This window comes from Hypanus sabinus, chromosome 29 (genome assembly GCF_030144855.1).
Source record: "Hypanus sabinus isolate sHypSab1 chromosome 29, sHypSab1.hap1, whole genome shotgun sequence".
Lineage (NCBI taxonomy): Eukaryota > Metazoa > Chordata > Chondrichthyes > Myliobatiformes > Dasyatidae > Hypanus > Hypanus sabinus.
This window is the reverse complement of record NC_082734.1, coordinates 13,937,654-13,956,015: the sequence shown is the minus strand read 5'-3', so window position 1 is coordinate 13,956,015 and position 18,362 is coordinate 13,937,654. Positions and strand designations below refer to the sequence as shown.

Sequence of the window (18,362 nt, the reverse complement as noted above, 5' to 3'; positions counted from 1 at the left end):
TGTACGGGATACAGCCGCACCTGGAGCACTGCATGCAGCTCTGGTCTCCTTGCTTGAAAAAAGATATACTAACTTTGAAGGTAATGCAAAGGAAGTTCGCCAGGTCGATTCTGGATATGAGCCTATGAGGGCAGGGTGAGTCATCTGGGAATATAATCATGGGAATTCAGAATAATGAGAGAGGACCTTCCAGAAACATATACAACTAACATAAGGTGGAGCAGGAAAGTTTATCCGTTGGTAGATACTAGAACTATGGATCATAGCCTAAAAAATCAGAGGGGAGTTGGGGGGCGGTGGTAGATTAGGATGGAGGTGAGAAGCTTTTCACAAAGAGCATCTAATCTGTGGAATTCTCTGCTCAAGGAAGCAGTAGAGTCTACCCGCCCCCCCCAAATATAATTAAGATACAGTTAAATAGATTTTTACATAGTAGGGGAACCAATTCTTCATTAAGATGGAGAGTGATATAGTTAATTCAGAAACAAAGGTTTTGAACTTAAAGAAGGGTAACTTTGAAGGTATGAGATGTGAATTAGCTAAGATAGACTGGCAAATGCTACTTGAAGGGTTGACGGTGAATATTGAATAGCAAGAATTTAAAGATCGCATGGATGAACTATAACAATTGCTCATCCCAGTTTGGCAAAAGGATAAACCAGGGAAGGTAGTGCACCCGTGGCTGACAAGGGAAATTAGGGATAGTATCAAGTCCAAAGAAGAAACATATAAATTAGCAAAAAAAAAGCAGCACACCTGAGGACTGAGAGAAATTCAGAGACCAGGAGAGGAGGACAAAGGGCTTAATTAGGAAAGGGAAAAAAGATTATGAGAGAAACCTGGCAGAGAACATAAAAACTGACAGTAAAATCTTTTATAGATATGTGAAAAGAAAAAGATTGGTCAAGACAAATGTAGGTCCTTTACAGTCTGAAACAGGTGAATTGATCATAGGGAACAAAGACATGGCAGACCAATTGAATAACTACTTTGGTTCTGTCTTCACTAAGGAGGACATAAATAATCTTCCGGAAATAGTAAGGGACCGAGGGTCTAGTGAGATGGAGGAACTGAGGGAAATACATGTTAGTAGGGAAGTGGTGTTAGGTAAATTGAAGGGATTAAAGGCAGATAACTCCCCAGGGCCAGATGGTCTGCATCCCAGAGCGCTTAAGGAAGTAGCCCAAGAAATAGTGGATGCATTAGTGATAATTTTTCAAAACTGCTTAGATTCTGGATTAGTTCCTGAGGATTGGAGGGTAGCTAAATGTAACCCCACTTTTTAAAAAAGGAGGGAGAGAGAAACCGGGGAATTATAGACCGGTGAGTCTGACATCGGTGGTGGGGAAAATGCTAGAGTTGGTTATCAAAAATGAGATAACAGCACATTTGGAAAGGGGTGAAATCATCGGACAAAGTCAGCATGGATTTGTGAAAGGAAAATCATGTCTGACGAATCTTATAGAATTTTTTGAGGATGTAACTAGTAGAGTGGATAGGGGAGAGCCAGTGGATGTGGTATATTTAGATTTTTCAAAAGGCTTTTGACAAGGTCCCACACAGGAGTTTAGTGTGCAAACTTAAGCGCACGGTATTGGGGGTATGGTATTGATGTGGATAGAGAATTGGTTGGCAGACAGGAAGCAAAGAATGGGAGTAAACAGGACCTTTTCAGAATGGCAGGCAGTGACTAGTGGGGTACTGCAAGGCTCAATGCTGGGACCCCAGTTGTTTACAATATAAATTAATGATTTAGACGAGGGAATTAAATGCAGCATCTCCAAGTTTGCGGATGACACGAAGCTGGGCAGCGGTATTAGCTGTGAGGAGGATGCTAAGAGGATGCAGGGAGAATTGGATAGGTTAGGTGAGTGGGCAAATTCATGGCAGATGCAATTTAATGTGGATAAATGTGAGGTTATCCACTTTGGTTGCAAGAACAGGAAAACAGATTATTATCTGAACGGTGGCCGATTAGGTAAAGGGGAGATGCAACGAGACCTGGGTGTTATTGTACACCAGTCATTGAAGGTGGGCATGCAGGTACAGCAGGCGGTGAAAAAGGCAAATGGTATGTTGGCATTCATAGCAAAAGGATTTGAGTACAGGAGCAGGGAGGTTCTATTGCAGTTGTACAAGGCCTTGGTGAGACCGCACCTATAATATTGTGTACAGTTTTGGTCCCCTAATATGAGGAAAGACATTCTTGCCATAGAGGGAATACAGAGAAGGTTCACCAGATTGATTCCTGGGATGGCAGGACTTTCATATGAAGAAAGACTGGATCGACTAGGCTTATACTCACTGGAATTTAGAAGATTGAGGGGGGATCTTGTTGGAACATATAAAATTCTAAAGGGATTGGACAGGCTAGATGCAGGAAGATTGTTTTCGATGTTGGGGAAGTCCAGAATGAGGGGTCACAGTTTAAGGATAAAGGAGAAGCCTTTTAGGACCGAGATGAGGAAAAACATCTTCACACAGAGAGTGGTGAATCTGTGGAATTCTCTGGCACAGGAAACAGTTGAGGCCAGTTCATTGGCTATATTTAAGAGCCAGTTTGATATTGCTCTTGTGGCTAAAGGGATCGGGGGTATGGAGAGAAAGCAGGTACAGGGTTCTGAGTTGGATGATCAGTCATGATCATACTGAATGGCGGTCCAGGCTCGAAGGGCCGAAGGGCCTACTCATGTACCTATTGTCTATATTTCTATGTTTCTATATCACCTTCCACATCCTTGGGTTATCCCAGGCAACTTGTATTTAATCCACTGGTTTCACACACTCAAACCAACCAAAGCATTTTGCATTGCTGTAAAAAAAAGGTGTTACATTTTCAGGGCACTCAATGGAACTCACTTTTCTTGTTTTGTAAGAAAGCAGAGATGTCGGTTTGCACAGGAACGTTCCCATGGGCAAAAAATAATAGAGCATTTCCACAAAGAGTGTGAAGTTTATGGGCTTTGAGAATTTTTATTTGGTATTCCAATTAAGTTTCTTTCTTGGCTCATTTAAAAGGGGGAAACAAGAGACTGCAGACATTGGAATTTATTTCTGTTTCTTCCTCCACCCATTCTATCTGCCCTCAACCTCTGACTGGGTTCCCTCCCCCACTGTCCCCATCTGCCCTCTCCCATTTAGTTCCATACTCCACCTTCCTTTCCTATCAGATCCCGTCTCGGCCCTTTATTCACCTCTGCCTATCAGCTGCTAGCTCCTGTTCCTATTAAGCACTCTACTCTCCTCCATCAGCATAACACCCTCCTCACCTGGATCCACCTGTCACCTGCCAGCTCAAATGGTTCAATTTAGCATCAGATAATGTGTACAGTTCACAAACTGAAATTCTTACTCTTCACACAGACATCCACAAAAACCCCAAAAAGAGAATGACAGAAAACGTTAGAACCCCAAAGCCCCCCACACACAGCAGCAAAAACAGCAACCCTCCTTCCTCTCCCCCCCCCCATTTGCTCCAGCAAAAGTATCACCCCCCCCCACGACCTCCTGTAACTATTAAACACACTATCCTCCTCCATCTGTCTATCTCCCTCCTCAGCTGGATCCTTCGATCACCTCCCAGCTCAAATGGTTCAGTTTACTATCAGAGAATACATACAGTATACAAGCTGAAATTATTACTCTTCACAGACATCCTCAAAACAGAAACAAAAACAAAGAATGAATGACAGAAGATGTTAGGACCCCAAGTCGCCTCTCCCAAGCACAAGCATCAACCCTCCCCCCACTTGCTCCAGTAAAAGCATCAATTGCCCCCTCACCTCCTGTTACTATTAAACACTCTACCCTCCTCACTTGGATCCACCTATCACCTGCCAGCTCTCACTTCACTCCTTACCTCTATCATGTTGTACTGGCTATCTCCCCAGTATCTTTCAGTCAGGTGAAGGGTCTTGACCTGTAACGTTAAATGTCCGTTTCCTTCTATATAGCGTTGCCTGACCCACCGAGTTCCTCCAGTTTTGTTTTCAAAGTTCAAAGCAAATTTTAGTATCAGAGTACATATATGTTCAAAGACAACCCCGAGATTCATTTTCCTGTGGGCAGGCTCAGCAAATCTGTAAAATTGTAACTTTAACAGGATCAATGACTGATAGAGTAGAATATAGAAGAGAACAAACTGTGCAAGTCCAAATATAAATAAATAACAATAAATAATGAGAGCGTGAGATAACAAGATAAAGAGTCCTTAAAGTGAGATCATTGATTGTGGGAACATCTCAATAGGTGAGTGTAGTTATCCCCTCTTGTTCAAGAGGCTGATGTTTTAGGGGTAGTAACTATTCTTGAACCTGGTGGCGCGAGTCCTGAGGATTTTGTACCTTCTACCTGATGGCAGCAGTGAGAACAGAGCACAGCCTGGGTGGTGAAGATCTCTGATGATGGATGCTGCTTTCCGTCACAGCATTTCACGTTGATGTGTTCAATGGTTGGGACAGCTTTACCCAGGCCAAATCCACTACCTTTTGTAGGATCACACACAAAGTGCTGGAGGCATTCAGCAGGGCAGGCAGCATCTGTGGAAAAAAGTAACTGTCCTTGAACCTGGTGGTGAGAATCCTGAGACACTTGTACCTTCTACCTGATGGCAGCAGTGAGAAGAGAGAAGGGCTCCTGTACTTTTTTCCACAGATGCTGCCTGGCCTGCTGAGTTCCTCCAGCATTTTGTGCGTGTTGCTCGGATTTCCAGCATCTGCCGATTTCCTCTTGTTCTACATTTTGTAGCATTTTCTGTTCAGAGGCATTGGTGTTTCCATACCAGACCGTGATGCAGCCAGTCAATAGACAACTACAGAAGTTTGTCGAAGTTTTTGAGGTCATGCCGTTTGTCGTGATGTCATGATGTTTTGAGTGTTGCCCAATCAAAAGGGACACTTCTTTTTGGAGGTTCTTGAGAACCCAGTATCTCACTGTGTACCAGAACAGATATTTTGCTACTGGATCCTTTGCCAGCCACACCCAAAAAAAGTTTGCAAAATACAAAGAGAAAATAATAAATGAGTAATTGATCTATTTTTAGTAATATTTCTTGAGGGTTAAAAGTGGTGCAGGAAGTTGGAGATTTCTTTAATGCTGCTTACAACACTTCTTGCATCCACCTGACAGATCAGTCTGGGCCTTATTTTCAGATCAACCCTGCAGGCAGGGCAGTAATCTCTCAGTACTGCACTGGGATGTTGTGCTAGATTACATGCTTAACCTTTTGAAACAGCACACACCCAGTAATTCAGAGACACGGAGGAAAGAGTGAATCTAATATAAAAACTAAGTAAGGATTTGAAACGCAGTTTATGCCCAAATGGATACTTAACCATGTCCTTGTCTGTTTTCGGGTAGGTCTCTTCACTTGTGGCTCTTTCCCAACTTGGAGATCAGTTCAAATGTGTAATATCTAGATTAATTAGTTAATTGCTGACTATTTAGACTAAAATCCATCTTAATGTTCTAGTAACGTTGGGTTGGCTAGGCCAATATTCATTAGAGTTCAAAGTATATTCTCATCAAAGTATGTATACATTATACAACTTTGAGATTAATCTCTCAACAGGCAGCTGTGAAATAAAGAAACCCAAAAGAATTCATATATATATATACATACACAGTAGTCAAACACCCAATGTACAGGGAAAAAAAACACATCATGCAATCAAATAGCGTTCTGTACTGAAGTCCACAAAGAGAGGCCCATAGTTCAGTACAGAGCTGAGACTGAACTGGCCTGCCCATACAACATGTCCAAATGACCAAACAAGCCCTTTCACTTACAATGTCTACATCAAACACCAGTCAAATTAAACTAAATATCTCTGCCTTCATATGATTCATATCCTTCCATATGTCTATCTAAAAATATCTTAAACACCACTATTGTATAGAGTATAGAAGATTGAGAGGGAACCTCAAAAGAAGTCCAAAAAGACATAGCGGGCTAAATACAGCCAGGCTGTGCATGAAGGCTGAGTTTGCACAGATACTTTGTTCATTATGTGCCCTGTTGTGTGACGCAGGCGATCGTGGTCTTCCCATCACCCTGATTGTTCTTGGCAAACTTTTCTACAGAAGTGGTTTACCGTTGTCTTCTTCTGGGCGGTGTCTTTACATTTATGTCACCTGTGCTTGTGAAGCATTGCTTTGGACAAACTGGTTTGCTGCAGTCACTGTATCGACTACACCAAGTAAATTCTGAAGAGGACTTAAGGAACCTGGTGAGAGATATAGACAGGTTAATTGAGAGGGCAAAAAAAGTTGGCAAATGGGGTATATTGTGTCAAAGTGTGAAATTGTCCATTTTGGTAGGGAAAAAAAGAATTATTTTATCAAAATCATGGAAGAATGCAGGCTCTATGGCACTGAGCGATCCATGTGTCCTACTTCACGATTCACAAAATATTAGTATGCGGGTACAGCAAGTAATTAGGAAGGCTGACAAACATTGCTCATCATGACCAGGACAGAACAGTGAAGTGGAAAAGTCATACTTCATTGATCGTGTGGATAGTCAGAGGCTTTTCCCCCAGGGCTGAAATGGCTAGCATGAGAGGGCACAGTTTTAAGGTACTTGGAAGTAGGTACAGAGGAGATGTCAGGGGTAAGATTTTTACGCAGAGAGTGGTGAGTGTGTGGAATGGGCTGCCGTCAATGGTGGTGGAGGCAGATACAATTGGGTCTTTTAAGAGACTCCTGGATAGCTTAAAAAAATAGAGGGCTATGGGTAACCCGAGGTAATTTCTAAAGTAAGGACATGTTCGGCACAGCTTTGTGGGCCGAAGGGCCTGTATGGTGCTGTAGGTTTTCTACATTTCGAAGCTTCTATGTTTCATACAGTGCACTGGTGAGGTCACAGTGTACAGAGGGTTTACTCGGCAGGTACCTGGAGTGGGCCTGTTATTTTATGGGAAATGATCAGAGAAACTGTGCTTGTATCCACTGAAGGTTACAAGAGTTAATCTGATTAACCCACTGTGGTGAACTACGTATACCTGTCTGGACACGCCCCTCTGCTGACTGCTCCTGTGGCTCCTCCCACAGACCACGGTATAAAGGCGATTGGAGGCACTGCTCCCCCCTCCGTCTCCAAGATGTTGTGTGGTGGACTCTTGCTGCTGACAGTGCTTTCTTCCAGCTAATTAAAGCCTATCTCTCGCCTCACGTCTCCGAGAGTTATTGATGGTACATCACCCACCTCTGGCCATTACCTCAGTTACTGCACTGTAAACACTTTAAACTGCTTTTTATAATGTTGTTTACATTGTAAATTCATGCTGGGATTTATGTATTTATGTGCATTTTATTCAGTATCTGTACTTTAACCTCTAACTTATTTTTAAATTAACACAAACTTATTTTTATATCATTCTTTATAAGTGTTGGATGTTGTACTTCTGTTGCATGCCGTGCCAACACACCACAGCAAATTCCTGACACGTGTAAATGTAAATGACAAGCAAGGTCGATCCGGAATCCTGAGAGATCTCGATTGAAACACATATGATCATGAGAGGATTAGCAAGGTGGACGTGGAGAGGATGGGAGAACCTAGACTAGGGGTCACTTCTTAAAAATAAAGGGTTGCAGATTTACGACCAAAATGAGGTGGCTTTTTTTTTCAGTCTCAGAGGACTGTGAGTCTTTGGAACTCTGTTCTGAAACAGAGCCTTCGTATACTTCTGAGGTAAGGATGAATTATTGAGTATAAGAGTTGGAATGTAATGGTCAGGTTGTATAAGGCATTGGTGAGGCCAAATTTGGAGTATTGTGTGCAGTTCTGGTCACCAAATTACAGGAAGGATATTAATAAGGTTGAAAGAGTGCAGAGAAGATTTACAAGGATGTTGCCGGGACCTGAGAAACTGAGTTACAGAGAAAGGTTGAATAGGTTAGGACTTTATTCCCTGGAGCGTAGAAGAATGAGGGGAGACTTGATAGAGGTGTATAAAATCATGTTGGGTATGATACAGTGAATGCAAGCAGGCTTTTTCCACTGAGGCTAGGGGAGAAAAAGACTACAGGACATGGATTGAGGGTGGAGGGGGAAAAGTTTAAAGGGAACATTGGGGGGGGGGCTTCTTCACGCAGAGAGTGGTGGGAGTGTGGAATGAGCTGCCAGATGAAGTGGTGAATGCGGGCTCACTTTTAACATTTAAGAAAAACTTGGACAGGTACATGGATGAGAGGGGTTTGGAGGGATATGGTCCAGGTGCAGGTCAGTGGGACTAGGCAGAAAAATAGTTCAGCACAGCCAAGAAGGGCCAAAAGGCCTGTTTCTGTGCTGTAATGTTCTATGGTTTTATGGAATGGATTGTTGGTAAGCGAGAGGTTGCTGAGAGATGGGCAGTGAATGGCGGAGCAGGCTTGTGGGACCGAGGAATTAACTCCTGCTCCTAATTTGTACGTATGTTTGTACTTGTGTTGGCACTTCATCATAAGGTATTTAGGGGACTTCAAGGCTGGGTAAGGCGCTTCATGTGTGCAAGGCAGTGTGGTAGCTTAGTGATTAACATAACCCTATCACAGCGCTAGTGAGCTGGGTCCAACTCCCACTAACATTTGTAAGGAGTCAGTATTTTCTCCCCGTCAATGCGCGTGCTTCTTCCCAGTGCTCCTGTTCCCCACGTTCCAAAGACGTGCGGGTTAACGTTAGTAAGTTGTGGCTTTGCTACGTTGGTGCTGGAAGCGTGGCGACGCTTGCGGGCTGCCCACCGCAATCCTCGGACTGCACTGGCTGTCGGCACAAATCGACGTGTTTTCGGGGCGGCACGGCAGCGTAACGCTCTAAAAGCGCTAGTGACCCAGGTTCGATTCCCGCTGCTGTCTATAAGGAGTTTGTATGTTCCCCCCATAACTGCTGTGGTTTCCTCCCACAGTCCAAAGACCTACGGGTTAGTAGGTTGATTGGTCACATGGTGTAACCTTTGGGCCAGAAGGGCCTGTTACTGTGCCATATTCTAAATAAATACAAGTAACTTTTTCGTTCTATGATGGAGAAGGTACCTAGATGAATAGATGATGCTGCAGAAATAGATGATGTGAAATCAGATCTGTTCCGATGTTACCGATGATCCGAGTTTACCCTAAGTTACAATTCAACACAATAAACCAGGGAACGTCTTCTTCAGTGGGGAATAATCAGAGGATGTGGGCTAGAATGTACTCAAAGGCTTCTGGTGGCTTCCTATACTTGCGGAGGTCCATTCACTCGAGTTGAGTGTGATGTTCTCCTGAGGGGTTATCCCAGAATGGAGAACGCCTGGGCGTGACTTTGGGAAGTCTGATGCACAGGCGGTAATCACACGGTCCTTGACGGATCGGAGTCAGGGTCCAGTGGCGCGGAGTGTAATTTGACACTTCATTCTTCACTGCGCGGCCGTTGTGACGTCTCCTCATCTTCCGCCAGCTCCACCGCTGAGGTCCTGGGTGGATTGCTCTTTTTCTGGAACCTTCCCTTGCCCTCACGGACACGAGCGACCCTAGCAGGAGTTAAGCTCTGCGCAGCATCGTTCTCAGGATCTCAGGCTTCACGAGCCTCTCCGCCACGACAAGGTGACGCTCCTCAGGGAAGACATACCTGTACACAGTATAGAAGACAGTATGTATCTCGGAGTAAGTTATAACCGACATATTGTGACTTTTATAACAAAGAACCAAGGTATTGTGACTTTTATAACAAGACAGAGCAATATATATCATGAGTGAATCGGAATCTGTCGAGAAGCTGCAAAATAATGAACAACCCAGGGATTGACATGTACAAATCCATGGAAGTCACAGAGTTCAGTTTGGATCCATCACAGCTCGGTCGGAGGAGCACCACCTTATATTCCTGACTGCAGTCCTGACCAAGGGGCTCAGCTTGAAACGTTGACTGTTCGTTTCCACGGATGCTGCCCGACCTGCTGAGTTCCTCCAGCGGGTTGTGCGTGTACCTTATATTCCATTTGGTTAGCCTCCAACCTTATGGCATGAACATCAATTTCTCAAACTTCTGGTAATGCCTCCCACCCCACATCTCCTTCACCATTTCCCATCCCCTTTTCCCTCTCTCTCCTTACCTGCCCATCACTTCCCCCCTTTTCTTTCTTCCATGGCCTTCTGTCTCTCTCACCAATCAACTTCCCAGCTCTTCACTTCATCCCTGCCCCTCCCGGTTTCACCAATCGCCTGGCGTTTCTCTCTCCTCTCCCCCCCCCCCCCCCACCCGCCTTTTAAATCTACTCCACAGCTTTTTTTTTCCCTCCAGTCCCGCCGAAGGGTTACGGCCCGAAATGTCGACCGCGCTCGGTTCAGTAGATGCTGCCTGGCCTGCTGAGTTCCTCGGGCATTTTATGTGTGTGCGCGTTGGTGCAGCAAGTGCTTTGCCCAAGACCACAGGAAATTGCGGGGCGTTGTGAACATATTCCAGTCCATCTCACAAACCAGACTCTTCTGCATTGACTCTGCCTTGGCAAAGCAGCCTTCGTAATCAAGGACCTCCCCTACTCAGGTCTTTCTCTCTTGTCCCCCCTCTTAGCGTGTGGAAGAGGCTAAAACCTGAGAGCACGTAGCACCATCAGGCTCAAGGACTGCTTCTGCTGAACTGTTCTAAGCCTCCCATACACTGAATTTTTGAACAGCTATTCTCCCAACCCCAGGCACTTTGTCTGCCTGCAATGTTCCTCCTCTGTAAATACAACATGGTGTTCTACATTCTGGTTTTCTTTCAACTACCTTGATGAGATTATGTCTGATATAATCCATCTTGATGGCATGCAAAGCAAAAGCTTGGCACGGTATTGCAGTGGCAATAATAAACCAATTCTAATTTGTACAGAGCATTTTATGGAGGGCTGAGCTTCAGATGAGGGCACCTAACGGCGACTCCTTTGCTTCGGAAACAGCTCTACTCCTGTCTTTAATATCTCTATTTTCCCCTTCAGGGTTCTTTTGAAGACCCTGACCTGGAGTTACACGCTGACTTTGGTTCTTTGCGAGAATGGGACCCGCTCTCAGGGCCTCATGACCGGCCATTTTTCAATACGCCAAGGACGCGGCCTAGAAGACTAGCACGCCTGCAGGGTGCCAGATTTTCGTGGCTCTGGAGGCGGGCAGATTCAAAGCCGGTGCCGCAGCAGAAAACTGGTGTGTGGTGGGAGTACACGGAAGATCGAAAGCAGTGAGCTGGCTGCTGGCTGTGCGCCCAGGGACCCGAGATCTTTGGGCACAGAGCTTGGAGAAAGCGACGCAACAGACTTTTAACACCATAAATCGGTGAGTTGTTTTGTTATGTCTCCCCCTCACTGTGAAATGGGGATCGTCTATGGCTGCTTTTAATCCAGAGACTGCATTAGATTTGACACTCTATATTCAAGACTATGAGATTCAGACAAGAATTGATATCTCATCGTTCACTGGTTAGTCCAGTGAATGTACGCACTAAAAAGTGTTGAACAAAGTTGCACAGAATGAAACACAAGAAATATGGATAACAGCAGGCCATTCAACCCCTCCTACCTTCTACACCAGCTAAAAAGATCATAGATAATCTTTTTTCTCAATACTATCTCCATATTATAGAAGAACATATAAAGAACAAGAAAATATAGACGATCCAGTCTTGCTTCATATGAAAGTCTTGCCATCCCAGGAATCAATCTGGTGAACCTTCTCTGTATTCCCTCTATGGCAAGAATGTCTTTCCTCATATTAGGGGACCAAAACTGCACACAATACTCTAGGTGCGGTCTCACCAAGGCCTTGTACAACTGCAGTAGAACCTCCCTGCTCCTGTACTCAAATCCTTTTGCTATGAATGCCAACATACCATTTGCCTTTTCCATCCACACCAACCATCAACCACCATTCCACCATTGCATCCAAACCTGTTTATAATATCCACGCATTTTTACCATTCCCTCCAGATCTTATTGCTCACCTACAAAGGTGGAAGTACAGGTAGTTCAGGAGACGGGTGGTACTGTTACTTTCATCGCCCAGGAATCTGAGTACGAGTATGGTTACAGCTTTACAAAACATTGGTTGAACTGTACCGCACAACCAGAATCAGAGTCAGGTTGATTATCACTGACATGTGTCGTAAAATGATGAAAGGGATAGAGGCAGGAAAGTTGTTTCCACTGGTAGGAGAGACTAGAACTAGGGTACATAGCCTTAAGATTCGGGGGAGTAGATTTAGGATGGAGATGAGGAGGAACTGCTTTTCCCAGAGAGTGGTGACTCTGTGGGATTCTCTGCCCAATGAAGCAGTGGAGGCTACCTCAGTAAATATATTGAAGACAAGGTTGGATAGGCTTTTGCATAGTGGGGAAATTAAGGGTTATGGGGAAAAGGCAGGTAGGTGGAGATGAGTCCATGGCCAGATCAGCCATGATCTTATTGAATGGCGGAACAGGCTCGACGGGCTAGCTGGCCGACTCCTGCGCCTATTTCTTATGTTCTCACGTTCTTATGCGAAACTTGTAGATTTGTGGCAGGGGTACAGAGCAAAAACATAAAAATACAATAAATAAATAAAGCGTGAAAGAGGAATCGTGAGGTAGCGTTCATGGACCGTTCTGAAATCTGACTGCAGAGGAGAAGAATCTGTGTGGGTATTTGGACTCATGTGCCTCCTCCTTGAGAAGAGGGCATGTCCTAGCTGGTGAGGTTCCTTCCTGGTGGGTGAAGATGTCCTCTAGGCTGGTGAACTAGTGCCCATGATGGAGCTGGCTGGATCTACGACTCCCTGTAGCTTTTTCCGATCATGTGCCATTGGCACTTCCGTACGACACTGTGAAGCAGGCAGTCAGATTGTCCTTCACAGTACGTCTGTAGAAATTGGCCAGAGGCTTTGGTGACATATCGAATCTCCGCAAAGACCTAATGAAATGCATGTGCTGGCTTGTCTCCTTGGTGGCCGCGTCAATATGTCGGTCCCAGGGTGGATCCGATAAGATGTTGATGCTCAGGAATTTGAAACTGGTTGCCCTCTCCACTGCTGACTTGGAGTGCCCTTGTGCAGCTCCTGATGGACATGATTGAAGTGGAGACATTGCAGCAGAGATTCATGGGGACGTTGCCTGGATTGGAGATCTGGAATTATAGGGGGGGGGGGTTGAATCAGATGTGCTTGTTTCCCCTAGACCAAAGGAGGTTGAGAGTTGACAGTGAAGAACTATTTAAAATTACGAGAGTCTTAGAAAGGAAAGAGTCTTAAATGACAGCTGAGAAAGTCTGCAGATGCTGGAAATCCAAAACAGCACACACAAAATGCTGGAGGAACTCAACAGGCCAGGCAGCATCTATGGAAAAGAGTAAACAGTCAACTTTTCAGGCTGAGGTCCTTCTTCAGGACTGAGAAGGAAGGGGGAAGATACTAGGATAAAAAGGTTGGGGTGGGTGGGAGCAAACTATATGCCTTTAAACCTTATGTCTTAAAGATTGGAGAGCAGCAGAGATCACAGAGGGGGAAGCAGTGATAGAGGGTTTACCGAATTCCTGTCGAAGAGAAGATTTTAACTTCTCCCGGGTAGGCATCCCTCAAAGAGATCCCTCAGTGGAGCAGCACGAGATTCTGCAGTTGCTGGAAATCCAGAGCAACACATATAAAATGCTGGAGGAACTCAGCCAGTCAGGCAGCGTCTGTGGAAAAGAGTAAACAGTCTACATTTTGGGCAGAGACTTGTCAGGACTGAGAGGAATAAAAAGAAAGGGGGAAGGACAGAGTCTGGTTCCCAGGAGAGGGGAATCTAAAACCCTGGGGCAGAGGTTCAGCCGACATCCCATGCATTTCTTTCTTGTGACTGTATGGGTTTCCTCCCAGTTCTCCAGTTTCCTCCTGCGCCCATCCCAATGATACATCGGTTGGCAGATGAATTGCCCACTGTGAATTGCCCCTACTGTGAGGTGAGTGGTGGAATCTGGGGGTGAAAAGATGATAAGAATGTAGGAAGAATTCAAAATGGGATTTGTGTAAATGGGTAGTCGATGGCCAGCATGAACACAGTGGGCCGAAGGGCCTGTATCTCTTTATAACTCTTTAATGACAGTTTTATATCCCCTCACAAGGATATAGCGACAGCAAAGAGGACCGGGGAAGATTTATTGTGATTTCGACCAGGATAACGGGTTTTAAGTATGAAGATGGAGACGAGTAAAGGAGATTTAATTGAGGTGTATAACACCACGAAAGGCCTGGAGAGGTTTAAAAGGGAAAAAAACTCATCTCTCAACAGAGGTACTTGATGCACCAGCAATAACTCTCGGAGATGGGAGGCGAACGATAGGCTTTTATTAGCTGCAAGAGACCACGATTAGCAGCAAGAGACCACCACACAACACCCTGGAGACGGAGGGGGGAGCAGTGCCTCCAATCTCCTTTATACAGGGGGCTGTGGGAGGAGCCACAGGAGCAGTTAGCAGAGGAGCGTGTCCAGACAGGTATATGTAGTTCACCACAGTACTGCAACAAGGAGGCATAATTAAAGTCAATTAGCAGAAGGATGGAAAGGGAATCAGTCACCAAGGGGGTCTAGAGCTTGCTGACTGAAAGGCTGGTGGAGGCGTTTAAAAAGTACCTGGAAGAGCAGAACTATGGATTAAAAGCTGGGGAAGTGGGATTAAATTAAAGCCCCTATGAGGTCAGGAAGGGGCTTCTGGGGTTTAAATTTCAATAATCTTCTCAGATCGAAATAACTAAACCATTCTCTTTTATCTCAGCCAGTAAATTAGCAACCTTGTGTGAGATCACATCCCAGGCAGAGTGTGACGTGACGTCTACCTTCACAGTTCTCTGGCCCTTGGTCCTGCTTGGTGATTCACAGCTCCTTGTATTTCACTTGACGTTGTGTTCCACAGAACAGCTCAGTTCAGCGTGCCCTGTGTTATGTATTGTTACGGGTTTTTTCAGTGCCTATTATAATGGGATTAGCTAACTGCTGACAGCGATGGCAAATTTCTTTAAAACACTAAACAGGCTCGCTTAGTTCAACGGCTCAGTCCTTGAAACAACTGGCACAAACCTAACCATCACAGTTTCAAAAGTCAGGAGTCCTGATGAAGGCTCTCACCTCAAAGTCACAGACTGCCCGTCCCAATGCTGGAGTTTAGGGCAGCAATGAAGGTCCCCCATCGCTGTCTGCCCTTGGCCATCCCTGTGGTTCAGAGACCTCATTTCTGCCTCCGCCTTACGGCACCAAGCTGCCTTTGTTTCCTCTGCCCTTCAGGGCTCCAATGAAGTGCCGTCTTCTCCGTGGATTGTCGCCTTGTCGTGTTGGAGAAGCTTGTGTGGTCCCGAGATCCCGAGAGCGAGGACGTCTGGAGCTATGCTCCTGGTCGGGTCACCTGGTCGAGGGTGAGGTCCCTGACAGAGAACAATCCAACCAAGAGCTCAACGGTGGAACAGGCGGACGAAGTTTCTTCGAACTCAATGGCTGTGAAGGCGGAGGAAGGCTGCAACAAATCCATCAGCTCCAACCGTCGTGGTTTCCACGCCATTGCAATCAGTTGGTTGATTTGTGAAGTATTGTGTGCTTCGTGGAGTGCAACATCAAGTACGCGTAAAACAAATACACGCACAGGCGTCTTCACTCTGTGGAAACAGAACGAAAATGATCATCCTTGACCTCGAGGGATAGCCATGATGATGAAGTGCTGTCTTGTTCACCTCAAAATGTCAGCTGTTTATTCCTCTTCATTGAAGAGTTCCTCCAGCAGTTTCATGCTTTGCTCTGGATTCCCAGCAACAATGGCCATTTTGACCACTTTGCACTGAAATGGACTTTATTTCATTCCAATTGCATTCCAACTCATTCTAACTCATGGATAGTCAACATGGCTTTGTGACGGGAAGATCATGCTTCACGAGCCTGATTGAGTTTTTTGAAGAGGTAACAAAAGAAATTGATGAGGGTAGGGCAGTGGATGTGGTCTACATGGACTTTAGCAAAGCATTTGACTAGGTCCCTCATGAGAGACTCATCCAGAAAGTCATGAGGCACGGGATAAGTGGAACCTTGGCTGCTTGGATAAAAAATTGGCTTAAAGGAAGAAAGCAGAGGGTAGTTGTGGAAGGAAAGTATTCTGCCTGGAGGTCAGTGACTAGTGGAGTGCCGTAGGGATCAGTCCTGGGACCCCTGCTATTTGTGATTTTTATAAATGACCTGGATGTAGAGGTGGAAGGATGGGTGAGTAAGTTTGCGGATGACACGAAGACTGGAGGAGCTGTGGATGGAGCTATAGGTGGTCGAAGGTTACAAGAGGATATAGACAGGCTGCAGAGTTGGGCAGAAAAATGGCAGATGGAGTTCAATCCGGACAAGTGTGAGGTGATGCATTTTGGAAGGACAAACCAGAAGACTGAGTACAGGATTAATGGTCAGTTACTTAAGAGTGTGGATGAACAAAGGGACCTTGGGGTTCAAATCTATACATCCCTCAAGGTCGTTGCACAGGTTGATAGGGTAGTTAAGAAGGCCTATGGGACGCTAGGTGTGGTAAACTATGTGTATACCTGTCTGGACACGCCCCTCTGCTGACTGCTCCTGTGGCTCCTCCCACAGACCCCTGTATAAAGGCGATTGGAGGCACTGCTCCTCCCTCAGTCTCCAGAATGTCGTGGTCACGTTTGCAGCTAATAAAAGCCTATCGTTCGCCTCCCGTCTCCAGGAGTTATTGATGGTGCATCACTAGGCTTCATTAACAGAGGGATTGAGTTCAAGAGTAGAGAGGTCATGTTGCAACTCTACAAATCTCTGGTGAGACCTCGCTTAGAGTATTGTGTTCAATTCTGGTCACCTCATTATAGGAAGGATGTGGAAGCTATGGAGAGGGTGCAGAGGAGATTTACCAGGATGATGCCTGGATTGGAGAACATATGAAGCAAGGTTAGCAAGGTTAGCAGAGCTGGGACTTTTCTCTTTGGAACATAGAAGGATGAGAGGGGACTTGATGGAGATCTACAAGATTATGAGAGGCATAGATAGGGTGGATAGTCAGTACCTGTTTCCCAGGGCACCAATAGCAAACATCAGAGGGCCTATGTACAAAATTAAGGGAGGGAAGTTCAGGGGAGACATCAGGGGTAAGTTTTTTTACACAGAGGGTTGTGAGTGTCTGGAATGACTTGCCAGGGATGGTGGTGGAGGCTAAAACATTAGGGGTATTTAAGAGCCTCTTGGACAGGCACATGGATGAAAGAAAAATGGAGGGTTATGGGGTGGTGTGGGTTTAGTACTTTGTTTTAGGGATTATATGGGTCAGCACAACATGGAGGGCTGAAGGGCCTGTACTGTGCTGTAGCTTTCTATGGTTCTATGGTTCTATTCCTTCTTATAAAAAAATTGCATATAATTAATATTTTTTCTTGTGAATATTGATTATATGATGTCTTGCACCTGTAACGTTGCAGCAAATGAGTTTTACATGGCATCTGATCCAGTGAACTTGACTTTGTCTTTACTTAGCCGGCATAAGTGGTCCCTCCTCTCTGCGTCCAATGGATCTGTGGGCACTTTGCAATGTTCGGCTACACTCTTAGAAATGCGGTCAGTGCTAGCTGGTTTAACAAGTACGCTTTCTGACAGCAGAGCTTCTTTGCATGCTGACCTATAACTGTTTTCGTTCCACAGTATCCTGGCATGGAGCTGTCTCCAAAAGTAGGAGAGTCCAGGACAAACTCGGAATAGAAGGGCGTCCTTTTAGAACGGAGATGAGGAGGCATTTCTTCAGGCAAATGGTGGTGGACCTGCGGAATTCTTTGCCGTATCAGCTGAAGAAGCCAATTCTTTAGGTGAGTTTCTTTCATTCATTTTGTACAGTGTCATATGACATCATTATTATGTGCTGGGTCGTATGACATCATCATTATGTGCCATGTTGTATGACGTGGATGATCATGGTCTTGACCATCACACACGAAATGGAGGAACTCAGCAAGTCAGGCAGTATCTGTGGAAAAAAGTACAGTCGATGTTTCGCGCCGAGACCCTTCGGCAGGACAGACCCTTTCACAGTCCTGCCGAAGAGTCTCGAAACATTGACTGTACTTTTTTTCCATAGATGCTGCCTGGCCTGCTGAGTTCCTCCAGCATTTTGTGTGTTGCTTTGACTTCCAGCATCTGCAGATTTTCTCTTGCTTGTGATGGCCTACGACCATGATTGCTCTTGACGTATTTTTCTACAGAAGTGGTTTGCCATTGCCTTCTTCTGTGCAGTGTCTTTACAAAATGGGTGACCCTCCCAGCCATTATCAATACTCTTCAGAGACTGCCTGCCTGGTGTCAGTGGTCGCATAACCAGGACTTGTGAAATACATCAGCTGTTCGTAAGACCATCCACCACCTGCTCCCATGGCTTCACGTGACCCTGAA

General features: G+C 45.3%; 1 long non-coding RNA gene across 5 annotated transcripts in view; it reads left to right on the top strand.

The window, feature by feature from the left end:
* LOC132383022 (uncharacterized) overlaps positions 1-18,362 on the top strand; it is a 36,988-nt gene continuing 18,626 nt past the window's right edge. For all 5 annotated transcript variants that reach the window (XR_009508529.1, XR_009508530.1, XR_009508526.1 and 2 more), the window contains exons 1-2: positions 1-135; positions 17,622-17,782. This is a non-coding gene — a long non-coding RNA (uncharacterized LOC132383022). The remainder of the gene's footprint in view (positions 136-17,621; positions 17,783-18,362) is intronic.